This window comes from Lemur catta, chromosome 1, assembly GCF_020740605.2.
Source record: "Lemur catta isolate mLemCat1 chromosome 1, mLemCat1.pri, whole genome shotgun sequence".
Taxonomy (NCBI): domain Eukaryota; kingdom Metazoa; phylum Chordata; class Mammalia; order Primates; family Lemuridae; genus Lemur; species Lemur catta.
In genome coordinates this window covers 178,508,973-178,527,171 of record NC_059128.1, presented here as the reverse complement: position 1 = coordinate 178,527,171, position 18,199 = coordinate 178,508,973, and positions in this window count along the sequence as shown.

Sequence of the window (18,199 nt, the reverse complement as noted above, 5' to 3'; positions counted from 1 at the left end):
TAAACAGAATTTGAGGAAAGTCTTGATGTGAAAATATGAAGAGACCACCATGGGCCAAGAAATAAGGGTAAAATACATAAACAAATTTTAAATTCTAGATATTTTTGAAAGTTACACAGTCAATATGAATGCCTTTGTTGATTGCCTTTAAGAGGGGAGGAAGGAGATGATCGCTTCAGGAGATTCAAAGCTCTTCCCCAACTAATATTGCCCTCTACTAACCTTGTGACCTGGTCACCTAAGGCCAATTTAACACATCATTAGAAATGTAACCAACATGTCACTTAAATAGGTTCATCATTTGGCCCAGAGGATGACAGGTTCTTTCTCCTCCTGTCTGTGTTTTCCAACAGCCACTAGTTGCCTATAATTTCTGTTAGGAAAAATAGATATGTCAATAATTATTTTCAAGTGTCTACCATTCTATAATACTAATAAAAGAATATCATTTCCAGATGGAATAGTGGTTTGATTTTAGAAAGGTTGAGAGTATAAAAAAGGGCAAGATATGCAAATAAACCATTTCATGGACAATTTTAAGGAAAGGACTGGTACTGTGATGTCCAGGAGAAGGCTGAAGATCAACTAATAAAGGAATTAACTATTCATATGGATGGCAAGCCAGATTTTAGAAGAAGAGACAGCTCCCAGCTCCTACTTTCTGTTTTTTTCTCTTTTTACAGGCCTGAACAAGAACAATACAAATAGCTCCTAAATTACAGAGGTGCCAGGATCCTATTACTCTGCGTAGGAAAGGGTTCTTCATCTCAAAAGAAGACCATATCGAAGCTCTTCCTCAGGCTCCCTTCCTAATTGTCTCATTGCTGCAGGTGATTCCTAAAACACACTGGGTTGACAGCACTGGCATCTAAATTATGGGCAAATATTATTATATTGGATTGTTTTCAGAGTCTGGTTAGGATTCAAAAAGTATATGTTTGCATAGATTTATTCCACAAACCTTTAAAAATAAACTTACCTCATGCTGGGGTTCTACTCTATGTACATTTGTAACCAAGTTGCCTTTTCCCACTACTAGTAATCATTGCTATTTTCATTTTGCCAGTAAACATTCTCTAAAATATGTTCATACCATATGTAGGTAGAACTTATTAAAAATAGAATATGTTGGCATATTAAAAAATATGTTTATTGCTGAAAAAATGTAAATAGAGAAAAGCACAAAGTTGAACACAAACTCCTGAAATATTTTTATGCAAATTATCTAATTTTATCCCCACAATAACTTTGTGAATAAAGCAAGATAAGGATTATTGTCTACCTAGCTATTGTAGAAAATGAGAGTGAAGCGAATTGTCTTTAGTTCATGGTGGATCCAAGGATATCTCTGAGCCCTGTCTAAATCCTAGGCCCCAAATCTTTCAGTATTCTACTGTGGCCCACAGAGAGTAGAAAAGGAGCAGGCATTCCCTGGGGCTTGGAGCCAAACTGAGAAATGGAAACATGACTCATCTGACCAGTCTTGAACCAGGCAAGGCCAGTCTGGCTGGTGTGTGGAGTCTCCCCAGCTGCATCTTCATTGACAGATTTCTCAACCGTTTTGAAAGCTGCTTGAGAAACTGCTTCAGCCGGTGACCATGGAGGCTGACAGCTCTGGCTGAGCAATTCTCGGCCCTAATTACAAGTAAACCTCTGATTTCAGGAAGGATATAGAGGGAGAGTGTTTAGTCCCTGTACATCTTAAGGGATTGCATTATATTGTGGGCCAGATAATGAATCAGGAGAGCACTCAGATTAGCATTACCCATTCATTTATCAGATAAAAGGTGTGCTCCAGTTTGTATTACAGTCAAGGACTTGGTGTCTCCATTTTTGTGTATGAATACATCCACCCTCCATTTGCCTTCTGTCCGGAGACACTCTACGCAAATCCGCTTTAATAAATGGATTTGTAAAGTGCTTTGTAATTCTTACATGGTTGATTATCCATGTAAAAGATTTTTCAAATAACCAACAGCTAATAGCAAATGAGAATGTGTGATGCTACTAGATGTCTATATAAGTAACAGATTTTAAATAGACTGTTTCCCTGCCAATTGAATCTCTGACTATAAGCCTATTTTAAAGTTAAAATATTTATAACATGTGATTTAGGAAGAATTAGCCCTCTGTGGTCCTAAACTATATTGAAAGCATCATAATTTAATGGTAAAATAAATTTATGAATGGAAAACATTTATATTAAATATTCTCAGTGGCAAATAACATGAAAGAGAATGGCTATATTCAGAACAGTAGGAAATAGGAACAAATAGAATAGACAAAGGATATTATTTCATAAAATGGGCCAGAAGCATATGGAATACATTAACAAAAACAAGACAGGTAACATATACCACATGTTCAGGAGTCAATATGTTCAGCAGGCTCCTAAAAGCTTTTGGACAAAAAGGGACTAAATCAGGGCATGGACTTTGCAGACCTGGAGTAGCATAGGGCAGATATGCCATTTTTGTTAAGCAGGACCAGAGGATGAAGCTATGGCATCTGCTAAAAGCTCATTTCCAAAGAATGGGAAAATACCATAGATGAGGTTTTTGCTTGTTATATTTTATAATATCGCAAATCAAGTAATAATGCACTATTTTTCAAGAAAAAACTCATTTCATGATTAATCTCTCATTTGCACATTTATTCACTTTTTTTACTATTCTCTCACTCCTACTCCCAGAAAAAACACACACATGTATACATATATGTATGCATGCATGCAGGTTGGCCCTGAATGCCATTATTGCAAGTGGATTACCTCTGAGATATTTGCTTTCTTTGTGGACAGTCACTAATGATAACATCAGTTGACTACAGACCTTATACCCAGGTGCACTTGTGACCGGCTTTTAAACTGACTACCTATAGAACATCATTGAGAAAAGGAAGGACAACTAAGTCTGGAGGCCTCTGATGATACCCTTGTCCTAGGAAAGGACATTAAAAAAAATAATTCATAAAATGAATTAGTTACTTTTAAGGCCAGAATATATCCATAGATTAGGAATTTTTTAATGACTGGGGAATCAGCACATTATAATTATCATATTGAGATTTTTTTTGATCACATTAAGAAATAAGGAATCTTGCTGAACCATCCCAGTATTAGGAATAATTCAAGGGAATATAATGTAAAATTATTCCCTAGAAATAGCACTGCCCCTCTTGTAACTCATCACAAGGGAGTTCTGGTCCATTTTCTGGGAAATAGTGAGTTTGGATAAGTACTATTCTTGATACCAAGCTGATGTCTATCGAATTAGCAAAAGTACTGTTAAATGATAACATCCAGTGTAGGAAAGGGAATGGAGAAGTAGGGATTTATATATTGCTGGAGGAAGGGCAAGATGGTAAAATTTTCGTGAAGGACTTTTTAAAAAATATTTTTAAACCAGTTTGATTTTTGAATATATTTTTATCCAATAGTACTATTTCTAGAATTTATCCTGCACAGAAATTGTGGTGTTTCTTATAATCAGAAGGAGGAAAGAAGAAAAAAAGGAGGGCAGAAAGAAAGGAAAAAAGGGAGGAAGGAAGGAAGGAGGGAGGCAGGGAAGGTAGAAGGAAGGGAAGGGAAGGGAAAAGAAGGAAGAAAAAATTTAAAAGCCTAAACCTCCCAAACTAGGGAATTAATTTTTTTCGTATCAATAAAAATAAAGAAATTTACTATTTTATATAAGAATTAATTTTTTTACTGAGTTAGACCCACTATTGTCTCAGGCATTTGGGCTTCAGTCAGGTGATCACCTCTCTGATTTAGGGAGTCTTTGGAAAGCGCCTCCTGGTGGGCATGGCTGCAGACTGTCTATCAAATCTCATCACCCAGTGCCCTGATCTATTCTGGCCAAGACCCATCCAAACCCACCCTCACTGCCAAACCCACAGTGATCAACTCCTTTCCCACTGCACTGATGCTCGGGTCTGAAACACACACTTACCAACTCTTCAGTGTTCTGTCTACTTTCTTCCTATTGTCCCATTGTATACATCCTATCTCTTATGAGGAGTTTTCTGAGTTTGGCTTAAGAGAAAAACATCCAGAGATGCTCATTTCCTTAAAACGAAAGAACAATACTCTTGAAGATTTGGAGAGGGTTTACCTGGGGAGACAAATAGTCAATATGAATGATTTACAGTATAAAGATGGATATTACATAGAAAGACCTCAGTTCACTGCTGACTGTAGGACTCTATCCGACAGTCCAAACTTACCCCCAGAGTGAGAGTCAGCCTTCCAGATATCCTTCTGGGTGGTTATGACACTTTCCCCACCAGTGACTGCTCCGCCAAGACTGTAGCAGGTAGCATATATACTCTATCAAACTCTCCAACAACCAAAAATTGCTTTGGGAATAAAATCCCTCCATATGGAAAAACATGGCAATGTATATTTATTTTATCATACCAAAAATAATTTGGTATCAAGAAATCTTACCCTTATACTAGTTTATAACCTTTGAAAACTGGATTGATTGAGTTGCCATTATTTGGATATCACGTAAGAAATCTAATTTCTGCAACTCAAACAACTAGACAGAACTAGATGGAATGCATACAACAATGAATTCTTAGATGCAGTAAGTATGTTCATTCTTGCTCTGCTATGTTTATTTCAGCCATAGGCCCATGCAATGTGTATTAGCAATATATACTTAATTATACAAAATATTTTATAAACTACTTTGTGTAGAGCAAACAACTTTTTCAAATATGAGTATATTTTATCATTATCTAACATTAATTATCAGGCAAAGTCAACCTCACAGAAACTCAGAGTGGGCTGCTACTTGTATGGAGTAATTTAAGGACACCCGAAATAATGATGATGAAAATATAGTACCTTCTTCATCAGCCTCCTACCATCCCTAAATTTCCTATGGTCAGTATTATGTAAGAGTATATGAAGAAATAAGCATTTTACCATCAGTAGATGGTAGTCTATTGGCCATTGCACTTTGGTATGAATTACTTAAACTCAATTTGACACACTGAGATTTAGCAGAGAAGGTGCCAAGGGAGCAGTAAAAGACAGAATAGCATTGATTGGAGACAGGTGAAGAGTAAAAGGAGGAAAGACATGTCCAACAGACAAGAGTGACATTCAGCACAGATGCTATAACAAGGGACTATAGCAGCCATTGTTTGGCTGCAGGGCACATGGATCCTAAATGGGGTTATGAAAGTCTGAGTTGTCAGGTTGGTAAAATCAGGAGAGTGTGTGCACGCACCTACCTCACAAGTTTATCTAAAGCTAGCACTGCTGCTAAGATGGCATATATGTAGAATTTTACACTGACCATCATAATTCAAATTATTTTCTTTAGTAATCCAACATTGAAGAAAAGTTAAAATCAAGTATTTGTTTGTGTATGTGTGTGTATGCACACATATGTTTGTATCTTGCATATCATAATTTGGAGTAATGAGTGGTGAATCTGTTATGGTAAATCTAATTTAGAGTAAATAGTATAAAGGATTTATTTTTCACATCATTTATTTATTCATGTACCTGTTCCCTCATCTTATCTTAACAAATCCATTACGTTTTCAGTATAAAAAGCATCTCAGCAATTAGTACAAGCATTCAGCAGTGTGTCTTTTGTCTTTGAGCAGAAAAATGCAGGCATGCTCTTCCTAAATAATCCCTAACTGTTCCAAGCAAGATGCTGGCAGAGGGGCATCATGGATTTACTGAATTCTCCCCAAGTTATTTTGCTGTAGAATGTACGATTCTTCAGAATCTCTGTGTGAATTTCAAAGACTACATGGTCATGCTGCAAAGCAGTGTGTGAAAAAACGTAGTATTTTCCCATTCTTTTGTCTTCACTTCCTGCATCCAATAGCTGAAAAGGAAGTCAAATCTTCCCAAAATGACTATGCACTGTAAAAATGAGACACTTTAATTTAAATAATAAATAAGCTCCATGGTTACCTTTTGCTCTGATCCATGCTAAACATTATCACCTGATCTGGTTTCCAGCATTATTGCAACAGCATTTAAATGTACAGTATAAGATTGTACTTGATTTATTAAAGTAATGAATTAGTTTTATTGTAGGTGATTAAATGTATTTTACTTTTTAAAGCACAAGAACTAGAAAAGAAGAGCATCATTACAATCTGAAAATAACTAGAAAGATAAGTTCATTAACTTGCCTACACTTGCGCATCATAAAAACCTTGTTAAAAATTATTCCCCAGCCTGCTGTATTAGCTTCTTTATGAGGCAATTTCTCCATACAGTAATAAGATTTTTCTTTTACTCTCCAGTGCATATTAAACCCACTAATCTTCTTTTATAAACTATAGTTTCAGCCACTTTCTCAATTTACTCACTTTAAAGATACACTCCTATTAATATTAAAGGTAGCAAATGCAGATATGAACTTTGCAAAACATGCTTTCGGATTTATAGCACAATCTTTTAACGGTGTACTTCAATAGCACAAAAGGGAAAAAGCTGTAAATGTCGAGTATGTCTCATGACAAACCAAACAATCTCAGTCCCCATAGAATTAATTTCCCACCCATTCATTAGGTGAATTAACTGTAGACATATTTTCTACTGTCAGCAAATAAAACCAGAGTGGAAAGACTCAATTCACGGAAAGAAGTAAAATAAAATCTTTCATAGGAACCACACAAAGGTCAACAATCTGAATGACCGGTATTATACTATGGGTGTTCCAGGGAAAAGGACAACTGGTAGCCACTTCTACTGCAGGTACTTCCCTAAGGATCAAGGTTTTCTTTTTGTAAACAAAATCAGACAAGTCACAATAGGGGCTTAAAAATTCAGTCTTTCAAAGGTTAATGTTCAGTCATTTTGGTTATATTTCTTGTTTCAATAATTCTATTTTAAACAGTTTATTATTTAATAATTGTAAAAGTAATTAATACTGCACTTCACACATCCTGAAGTGAGTAATGTATCTTGGACATAAGTTAACGGAAATTGTTCTAGAACTTTATTTTAAAAGAGAATGCAGAAACAGCTGCCCTAACATTTTTCCTTTTACTTTAACTTAATTAAGAAAAATTTCTTTATTATCTAGGGGTTGGACTTACTTCGTTCACTAAAAAACAAAGATTTTTAAATAGTTCTTTGTTTGCTTAACTGGGGGAGACATTTAAAATATGTGAGAGAAACAAAATTGCTAATATGTAAAGGTTCTTGCAGGTCAATAAAAACTAGACAAACATCTCAGTAGAAAAAAAGAGATAGAATTGAAAAAAGAGATAGAATTGAAAAGAAGAAATAAAACGAGCCTGTACATATACAAAAAATGTTCAACCTCTTCACTAGTTAAAAATGCAAATTTGAAATTTTAATGGAAAATGTCATTTTGGCCAAAATCAAAGTGACGAAGATTAGAAATAATGGAAATTTTTTAAAGTTTAGGAAAATAAGACTCTCCTATATTGCTTGTAAACACATAAAATAGTACAATCTCTTTAGAAACTTTTGGCAACATTTAACACAATTTTTAACATGCATGACATTGACTCAACATGTCTAAGGATGCATATAGATGTATAAAAATAAATATAGAAGGTGTAGGTTAGGGAGAAGAAAATTGGTGACAACATAATTCTCATCAATATTTTAGTAAATTATGATATATTTTAAAATATAAAATATAGTCATTATTTTATTTGCTGCTATTGAAAGATGTTCAAAATATACTGAGTAAAAAGCAAATTATCAGATAAGATATATCGTATAGTGGGTGTGTTTTTTACAAATTCAAATATATAGTTATATGTGTTCAATGAAAAAAAGAATATACAAAAAGAACATACACTAAATGCTAGCAATAGCTATTCCTGTGAAATAGAATAAGTAGTAAACAACCTGTGCTTGTTTTTTTTATTAAATATATTCTACTCTCCTTCCTTTCCACTCATCAAACACATTGAATGAATAAAGGTTTACAAACTAACTTTAATCTTCTGAAGAATATATGCTTATTGCCACAAGAAATTAGAGTCTAGATATATTGTTAACTTTTCTAAGTGGCACAAACTATTCAAGTATATGTAAATATATCTACAGGAATAGTGATATCATAGATTATTACCAGAAATCATGTGGATAAGTTCTCCGACATTTCATAGGTAATGAATAGTAAGAGTCAATAATATATTTTTTTAATTTTATCTTTTTGGAACACATCTGTACAAGCCATGTAAGTGTCAATAATATTAAAAATAAATTTAATGTCTATGTCATTTTTATTAATATTGGGTTAAAAATAAAAAGTAATTATTTCCTTTTTCAGATATTTACATGTTATTACATATTTGAACTTATAACATGTTTTAGATATTTTTAAAATTTTATATACTTATTAAACTCATATTTCAGACGTTAAGCAAACTGTCATTTATTTAAAATAAAAACATGGAACAAATTTTAAATAATTTTTCTCCAAATTTGCTGTTTCTACATTAGTAAAGTTTTGTCTTCTCAGATTCCCTACTCTTGCTCTCTACTTTTATTTCTTATTCAACCTGATCTAGCTCATTCCTGTAATCACATAAGCTTTATTCCCTCGTATATTTTGAGAGAGAGAGAGAGAGAGATGGGGAGGGGTAGGAGAAAGGGTGGTAAGGGAGGGGTGTGTGTAAGTGTAACTTTCTTGAAATTGCTGTCATCTTTTCTTAGACCAGGTGTTAAATTTCTCCTTATGATTTCCATAAATCTACATTCTGCTTTAGAATTCCTGTTTCCATTTCTCATCTATATTCTGAATGATTAAAGTTTTCTACAACCCCATTTTTCCTCTGATTTCCTTGTTGAGGCACTTAAGTCATTTCAAATGCTTCTGGTCATTGCTATTAACTTTCTGCCTGACAGAGTTTTATTCATCCCAACATAAACATTCCAACACAATTGGACTCTTCCATTTCACTGTTTTACTTTTACGGTTGGGGTTCCACCTGACGCTTTCTCCAAAGCTATTAATAAAGTTGTTTTCTCTGAGTTGGTACTATCAAGGGTTTATATCTTGTAGGCACCTCCATAACAAAAGCAGGTGGTAGTCTGATCAAAACTAAAGTAACACAGAAGCCAGTTTTAAGAGAAGTTAAAGATGAAAAAACACACATGAAGAAAATTCAGCATTTGCGCATGGTAAAAATTATAGAAACTTTGACCTGTAACAGTAAATCAGTGTGGAGAGTTTTAGATCCTTGTTCTCTTTCTAGCAACTAGCACCTCTTACGCAGTGGATCATTAGTAAGCATTTGCTGAATGAGTAAAGAAGTGATGGAGAACGAGCTGGCTGATCTAATTTAGGCATTTAAACACTGAAAAAAGGAATCAGCCCTCCTTACATAATCTTTCAAGATAAATCTAATATTGTTTTATCACAGACAGTATTCTTATATCTAATCTAAATAAAATATACATTTTAATAGTCTCAGAACCCCATTGCATTTGGCAGTCATAAGCTGTGTCCACCTGCAGCATTGCACAGGGTTTAAATAAGTCTCTGATTAGAGAAGGACAGAGCAGGTTGGCATCATTAATATAAACTGTTTCTCCCTTCTGAGTACATATGTTGCTCCTAGTGACAGATGGGAGCATTGGCTGGTTACACAGACTGCAAAGACTGAGGATTATAGGGCAAAAAGGATGCTAAAGTAATAAAAGACCAGCTCTAGGATTGTAAGCATGGGAAGTTTCTTCATCTTTGCTTGCCCCTAGCCCATGGACAAGGGAATTGTGGGGAGTTCTGTAGCAAATTTGTTGACTAGCACACATGATAAACAGCCTATAATAGTGAGCTTAGCCTTATTTGTCTAAGACATTAAAGTTACCCTTTTTAGTCAAGTGTTTTATTCTGGCATTTTGGAAAAATACATGATGCCAAACAGAATATTTATAACAAACCTTTTAAGGTTTATTCTCATCTATTTCTGCCCTCAAAGGTCATTTCATAAAAGAGATCAAAAGGCAGCTTCCTCCAGGCCAGCTCAGTGGGTGGTAAGCAGCAGATTAAGTACAAACAGAGCCCTGAAGAAGTACAAATCTGTAAGACTTGTTTTACACAGTTCCATAATATATTGTCTCCATTACTGTGCCACATAATTACATATATGAAGTAGTTTAATTATAACAGATATAATGAAAAAGCATTAAAAATGATCTTGAAACAAGCTTACCAAATGGGCTTCCTGTGAATATCTAAACTCTTTACTGGTGGGAACTTTTTATTCAGTAATTTAAAAGTCTTCAGGAGCCTGACATCACTTGGTGGGTAAATACTATACAAAAAATAGATTCTATCTTTCCAATCGTTAAATTTCTAGTGTTAGGAACAACTGAAATTTTAGTTTGGTTTTTATTTTCCAGAGCAGCACTAATTAAGTAGCTAAAAATTTAGATTTAAAGTATGTATTCTAGAAATTTTTTTCTACACCTTTTTACTTTTATAGGTGCATCCAGTCAACACTATTGTATGCCTTCTGTGTTTAAGGCACAATGCTCAGCCTCATTTTTATAAGAAGACTCTTTAGCTGACAGCCTTCAAGGAAATTGGAATCTCAGTCTTTTTATTTCCATGATGAACTAAATTTTGCTAACAACTGAAACGAACAGGTAACAGATTCCCTCCTAAAGCCTCCAGAAAGGAACTCAGACTGCCAACACCTTGATTTTAGTCTGGTGGGATTTATAATAGACTTCTGACTTACAGAACTTTAAAATAATAAATTCTGTTGTTTTAATGCACTAAGTTTGCAATAACTTGGTACAGCAGTGGTAGAAAACTAATACACCAAATTATAACATAGACTGGATAACAAGATATGGAGAAGAATGAGGTGCATATGGTAAGAGTTCACACTTAATTTTAATTATAGTGGCCAATGGGAAAGAAAATCAGTGAAGCCAGAATGAAGAAGAAGAAGAAAAAGAAAAATGAAAACACTAAGAAGAGGAGGAAGAGAAGGAGAAATCGTGGGAGGAAGGGCTAAGGTGGAGGTAGTAAAATTTTGAGCCACAAAAAAAAAAACTGCAAAATCATTTTCTTCTCCACTGTAAATGGCAAAATATAGAATTTTTTCCATGTTCTTAATTGAGAAGTACCTAGGTTCATCTTCATAAAGGGCTTCCCTTAATATCACTTGGAAAACTTTGTTAATATAAAATATTAGAATAATACAGCACTGATTATGAATATTTTATTTATTTACATGTGCCTCATTACCAGTAGACAGAGTTATCTAAAAAAATATGTACAGTGGAATAAAATTGAATGTGATTGTCAGGAATCTTTTGCTTGGAATTAAATAAAAAGCAACTAGAAGTAACAATCTAAAGAGAATTTATTGTAAGGATCTGAGGACAGCTTAGAAAATCCAAGCACAGGAATGCAGATCTGCCTCACTACCAACTAGACATGGAAATCGAATGTGGTCAGCACATTCCCTAAGTGTCTTTTAACTGCTCTTACATAACATCTGTTCCATCCTGCTTTCTCACTGTTCATTGCCTTCCTTTGTTCTGGTCTATGAGGTAGCATGGGGTTATCAAGAACACCAAGTTTTAATTTTATTAGAGATTCCTCAAGACAGATTGACTTGCCTCTCTCTGCCCCAAATCCAAACCAAAGAGACTCATTTAGCCCAAGTTAGGTCAGGACCTGATCACCTGTGGCCAACAGTCAGGTTAAGTTAGGTTAAGTAGATCCAGGAGGCTGTGTGGAAGGGGAAAGTCCCAGAGAAAAGGTGCTGGTCAGACAGTTCCATATATATTCACTATAAATAGATAAAACGTGCAAAACAAAATAAAGAGAATGCTAAAATAAAGCCAATGTTAACATTGCTACACAAAAGTGCACATCAGAATGGTCCTGTGCAATTGTTAATGGGGGTGGTAGGTTTGTCTCTGAGATTAACAGTCAGATTAAAGATGGGGACATAATTGGCTAAAAGAGTCACCACTTCTATGAGATAAAACTTTTTAATAGCTAAAGAAAAGAAAATTCTATCAGCCACGTAAGTGTCAGAGAAATTTTTTTAGATGCATTTGGTCCTCCCAAACAGATTCTTATGTGGTATAATGGACAGTATTGTAAAGAGCATAACGTAATACCACTGGAGACTTTGATGCAGCTGTTCTTCCTAGTGGACTATTCACTGCAACCAATAGCACAGAGGTCAGCAATATTTGCTGACTGGCCACCTGTTAATTGATTTACAGTAAGTATTAAGTATATTCATTAAATCTAATTATTGTTGCTGATTTTAAAAAGGAAAAAAATATTCTTGATCATAAAGTCCAACTAATTTCCTGGTAATGTTTATGATGAATGTTGAGAATATCAATTTTAGTAAAATCTCCTTACATTAATTAGATTTCTATCAAAACTGGGGATGGGCTGGTCAAGGTTTAACAACCAGTTCCAGATGGTGGTGGGTGGGAGAATTGCAGTGTGCCTTAATATGTACAATTCTTCAATTCTTGTGGTGTAAATCATCCTCCCTTTCTTAGCCAATTTCAAGCTAGCACTGTGATATCACTGCACATGGAGTTGGGAAAAAGTATGCTTTGGGACACTATTATATAGCATTTCCACCATACATAGACATAAATAACATCAATAACAAAGATGACAGTAAAAATGTAGCAAAAAATTAGGAAGTAGTAAATTTTTAGTATTTGTTACTCTATTATTTAGGATTCTCCAGAGAAACAGAAACAGCAGGATATGTAAAGATATATGAAGTGATTTATTATGGAAAGTGGCTCATGCAGTTGTGAAGGCTACAATAGGCTGCCTGCAAGCTGGAGAACCAGGATGGCTAGTAGTGTAATTAGCACAAGTCTGAAGGCTTGAGAATTGGTGATTGGAGGAAGGATACTATGGTTTGAATGCATCCCCTAAAAATTTGTGTGTTGGCAACTTACTAGTTAATGTAACAGTGTCCAGAGGTGGGGTCTAATGGGAGGTGTTGAGGTCATGTGGGCTGCACCCCCATGAATGGATTAACTCTTTTTTAAAAAGGACTTGTGAGTTTGTTCTCTTTTTCTCTCTTTCCCCTCTACTTTCCACTATGTGAGGACACAGCAAGAAGGTCCTTGCCATGTGCCAGCATCTTGATGTCAGAATTCCCAGTTTCCAGAATAGTGAGGAAATAAATCTCTGTTCTTTATAAATTTCCCTGTCTCAGGTATGCTGTTATAGCCACACAAACACACTAAGACATGGGGGCACTCATATAAGTCCCAAAGTCCAAGGGCCCAAGAACTGACAGGAGAAGACGGATGTCCCAACACAAAGAGAAAGAAAGAATTTGTCTTTCCTCTTCCTTTTTGTTCTACCCAAGCCCTCAGTGGACTGGGTGATGGCTGCCCACACTGGGCAGATCTTTATTCAGTCTACTGATTCAAATGCTAATCTCTCCTAGAAACACCCTCACAGACACACCTAGAAATCAGATTTTATCATCAATCTAGGCATCCCTTTGCCAGCCATGTTGATATATACAATTAACCATCACAGTTACCCAGTTTATTTGTAAATTTATATCATTTAATTTTTAATGATAGCTATATTTAATCACCAGCCCTCAAAGTTTCTGAAAATTTAGCAATCAGCTCTTGTAAGCTAGTACAAGCCAGCTCTATAACACTACTAAAAAACCAACACCAATCATTTATTGATTTGTAAAAATGTGTTAACAATTAACTAAAAAATGCAATATGGACCACAATTGGTTATAACATAATGGCAATCAGCAAATTTTTTTAAAAAGCTGTTTTGCTCCAGTATAAAAATAAACTTCTGTTTTATGGTTGTGGGTGCTTTTCCAGCTCTGCCTTTTTTGGTCTACAGTTGACAGTTGTGAGTTGTGCAGTAGTAGTTTGTTTTGATGGTCCATAAACCCACTGAATTTGATCAACTCCAAATTCAATTCCAAATTCAATTAGTATGGCTGGATTTGATTTTCTCACTCATTATTTTAGCTTGCAATAATAAAAACTATTTTACTATTTTAAATCATGCAAGAAATATAATCCTCTTATTCTAGGTCTGAAGCCTTCAATTTTCTAACTCTTTTTTATTAACTAAGTAAATATTTATGATGGAATTCTTAAAAAATATGGGATTTTTTTTTTTAGGAATGCAGCTATTTTCTAATAGTTTAGCATACAATACTTAAAACTTTTAAGTTGCTTTTCAGAATGTTAGAGTCTTAAATTTCTGAAACATAAAAAAATCAATGGCATAAAATATGAAAACAGATAATTTTTTAAAGAAAGGAACATAAAATTAGCTGATGAAACAACTCATAAAATATTCAAAGGATACCACGAATTAAAACTTGTTACATTTATGTCCTACTTAAGTAAACAGTATATGGAATTTTGGAGATTTGGCATCTGGTTTAAAGACCTAAGAGCAGGAGCAAAATATGTTCTTCCAGAACCAAGAATGGAAAGATAAAATCCAAACATATGGGAAAATTCTTGAATATTGGATCTGAATTCAATCAGAAATTTAAGAAATGGGTGCTATGAAGGAAATGGTTTGCACAGGTATAAATAGCTAATTTCTAAAAAATAATGTTCACTTTCAATTTTGATGTAATATGAGATAAAGTAGAAGCAGGATAAAGAATGGGAATCCAATGGATGGAACAGAAATGAGAACATGGTTGTCACCAGATAGCAGGAAACATCATCATGAAAAGCTTGATGAGTCTCCTCTCTCCCTCCTATGATTTATGATCAAGAGACAAGGAATCAGTGCAAAGTGGGTTAAGTGTGAGAAGGAGAGATTATGACAGAAAGGGTTTTATGTAGACTTTTCAGTTGCTACAGACCTCATCACAGCAGCTACTTTGTAATGATTTCATTTCTCCCATGTTGCACCTATGTCATAAAATAGAAAATCATTCATACTAGTTAGTTAGAATATGTATAACACAGCAATTAAGAGTCAACATTCTGGGGTAAGACTGCCTATGTCCAAATCCCGGCTCTGTCGCTTACTGCTTATGTAAACTTAGGCAAGATACTTAAGCGCTTTATACATCAGTGTTCCCGTGTATATTATGGGGTAATAACAACTAACTTATAGGGTTTTTATAAAAATTTAATTAATATATACAAATATATCAGGAATGTCATCAATCACCATGATCATAATTATCATTACTATTTAATATTAATATTATGAAAAGACCATAAATGTACATATATAGACCACCTAAATTGTCAAAAAGATGTTAGTTAAAATTTTTCTAAAATTGAAGCCTATAACAACTGCTTAGATAGTTCCCAGAAAAAAAATTGTCTGCTATATTGAGAGCAATCTATTCAAATAAGTGGTTAGTGAAGTGAACTCACGACACAGATGCAGAAGATAAAATCCTACAGCTGGACCTAAGCTTCTGGCAGGACTCCCGCATCTTAACGTTGTCTGACCTGGTGGAAAGAGGATCTGAGCAAACTGTCCCATAACTTTGGGGAAACTACCCCTAGATGGAGCAGTTTAATTGAAAATTCCAAAATTCTATAATGGGATCATATCATCCTTACCCAAAGGGTCTAGAAGATATTTTCTGCCACCCAGGGGATACTTTTTTTCCTTCAGTATGCTCCAAGCAACTAGGTTTAAACCCCTCCTTCTTCCTTTCCCTCAAAGGAGAAGCAATGAAGTTATTTAGAGAATCATAATTTTTTTTCTTCAAGTTCTATGTGAGACTAGACTAGATTAAAGGGGAAAAGGTTTAATAGCCTGATCAAAGGACTCAAATCATTTGTACATACAAAATAGAATGTGGTTTCCTGTGGACATGTACACATGTATGTGTGTTTCTTCAGGATATGTTTGTGCACCCACATATGTGAGTAAGGAAATGTCTGTGGATAGATGCCTACATCAGTGTCTACAGAGAGGAACAGGGCAACACCCATGTACATTTCACTGTGTGCTAGAAAATTCACAGACATTTGGAGAAAAGAGTGGGTAAATATGACTTATCAAATATTACATCCTGAATAGGCTCAAGAAATAGATCTGCACCCAAATAAAGGCCTAAAGATAGAATATGATCAGCTTTAAACTTAAGGATAATCTTGAAAAGTGATTTGAGGTGTTTGAAAAGAAAGTTAGGTAAGTTAAATAGCATGTTATATTTGTATTGTTGTATTGGTTTTTTTTCTCAAAATGCATTTAATATCCATGCCCTTCAAAATAAAAATTCTGGTTTTGGTCTTTTATCTGAAGAAAAACATATAGCTTGTAGGATTTAAACCAGTTTCCAGTTTTATTTTTACAGTTTTGATATGAGAGCTCAGCCCTGTGAAAAGGCTGTCATGTGTTTGTTTTATTTATAGAAGCAAATCAAGCACATCTCCTTATTTACCAAAGAAACAACAATGTGTGCTACTCCTACCAGTGGACTCATGCAGTAGCACTGACATATGACTCAAAACTGATCTTCCACAGAGACAAACAAGTAGGAAGTACATTAAGCCCATTTTAGTTTAAAGTTGTTCCTTGAATATTTTACTAGCAAAACTGCCACCTGTTTTGTAACTTAAGGTTTATGATCTCACTTGTAGATATATTCATTTACAAATTTGTGATGTGAATCCTGAAGGCATGGTACCTAGCACCATTGATGATAGTAATTTTTTAAAAATATGTTGTCCCCTATAAGATTATTAAAAAGCTATATTTTAATTATATCTTTTCTTATTATACCCTCAAAATAGTTTGTTTTATTAAGAAGTTATATATTATGCTATGATTTATAATGTTTTTTGCTTTAAAATGGGGAAATATGTTGTTTAATTACAAAAACATTAAAAAGGAAAGAAAAACATCTAGACAACAAATGAAACTAAGGCAATTTTTAAATATTATCCAAATTATTTATAAGCATTTCACAAGTACTAATAATCTATTCTACTTTTTAAAAAGCCAAATTTAGAAAAAATCCTGGACAGTTACAACTTAACAACTATTAAATATATTTATTTTGCTTTTATTCTATTTAAGGAGAGTGGAAAATATTTGCCACCCAATCAGCAAAGGCTTCATATAAAACTTTATGATATTATATTATAATTTCAATTTGAAATGCTTATAAATATGCTTGTGGTTTGCAAATTTCTTGAAATCTCTCTCATTTTCTACACTTTTGTTTGACTGTACAGTGGGCACTCAAGCAATACTTGAGAAATTTGATTGAAATTAAATAGCAGCCCAGCTTTGTGGATTCACTTTATTCATTTGTTTACTTTTACATTCATCAGGTGCTATGCTAGGTACTATGGTAAGCCCTGCACATATTATGGTAAGCAAAGTCTAATATAATCTAATAAAACTATATCAAGGAATGACTATAGATGTGGACTAATTTATTGCTGAAATTAAAAACGTAAAATTGAATCTAAATAATTTTACAAGATACCTTAGTACTACTCCCCTCAAAAAATATCTATCATCCCCCTATGTCATTTACTGCTCCACAATTTGCTTATACTTGCCCACCATCTGCACATATGGCTTTATTTCCCTTGGCAAAGATAGACTTGAACTGATTCCTCCACCGACCTTGTCTAGTTTCTCTTGTAACCAAAGGCATATAATTCAAAGTGTCTGTCAGGAATTAAGGTGCCAGTTTGTGACCTGAAAGTGGACAGGGGTCACTGGAGTATGCTGTTTTCCAAAACTTTATTGCTATATGGTGGCACTAACTGGAAATTACATAGATGATGATAGACAGATGATAGATAGATGATAGATAGATAGATAGAGATGTAATCCTTTATACTTATGGGTCCTAGCTTCCAAAAAGGAAGGTCTGCTTTTTAAGGAAATAGACCATATTGTGTTCTTCAGTGTTACAACACCAGGAGCCTAGAAAGAGAAAAAGAACAGTGCAAATAAAGCACATTGGACATGCCAATAAATGAATGATAAATTATTAAAGCATGATTGGAAATATTGCCATTTTTCATAGCTGTCACTTTAAGTATAAAAGCATCAGCACATTAAACTAGTTACTGCTTTTTCATAATTGAGACTTTAGCTTCTAGCTGTGCCCTGCAGCTTTTCATTAATCACTGAGACTGAAGTTCAAGCTCAGTGACAGCTTAGAAGGCATTAAATGGGCAAAGTATTTTCCAGGTACAGTTAGGAAAGGCCTTTTAGTCCTA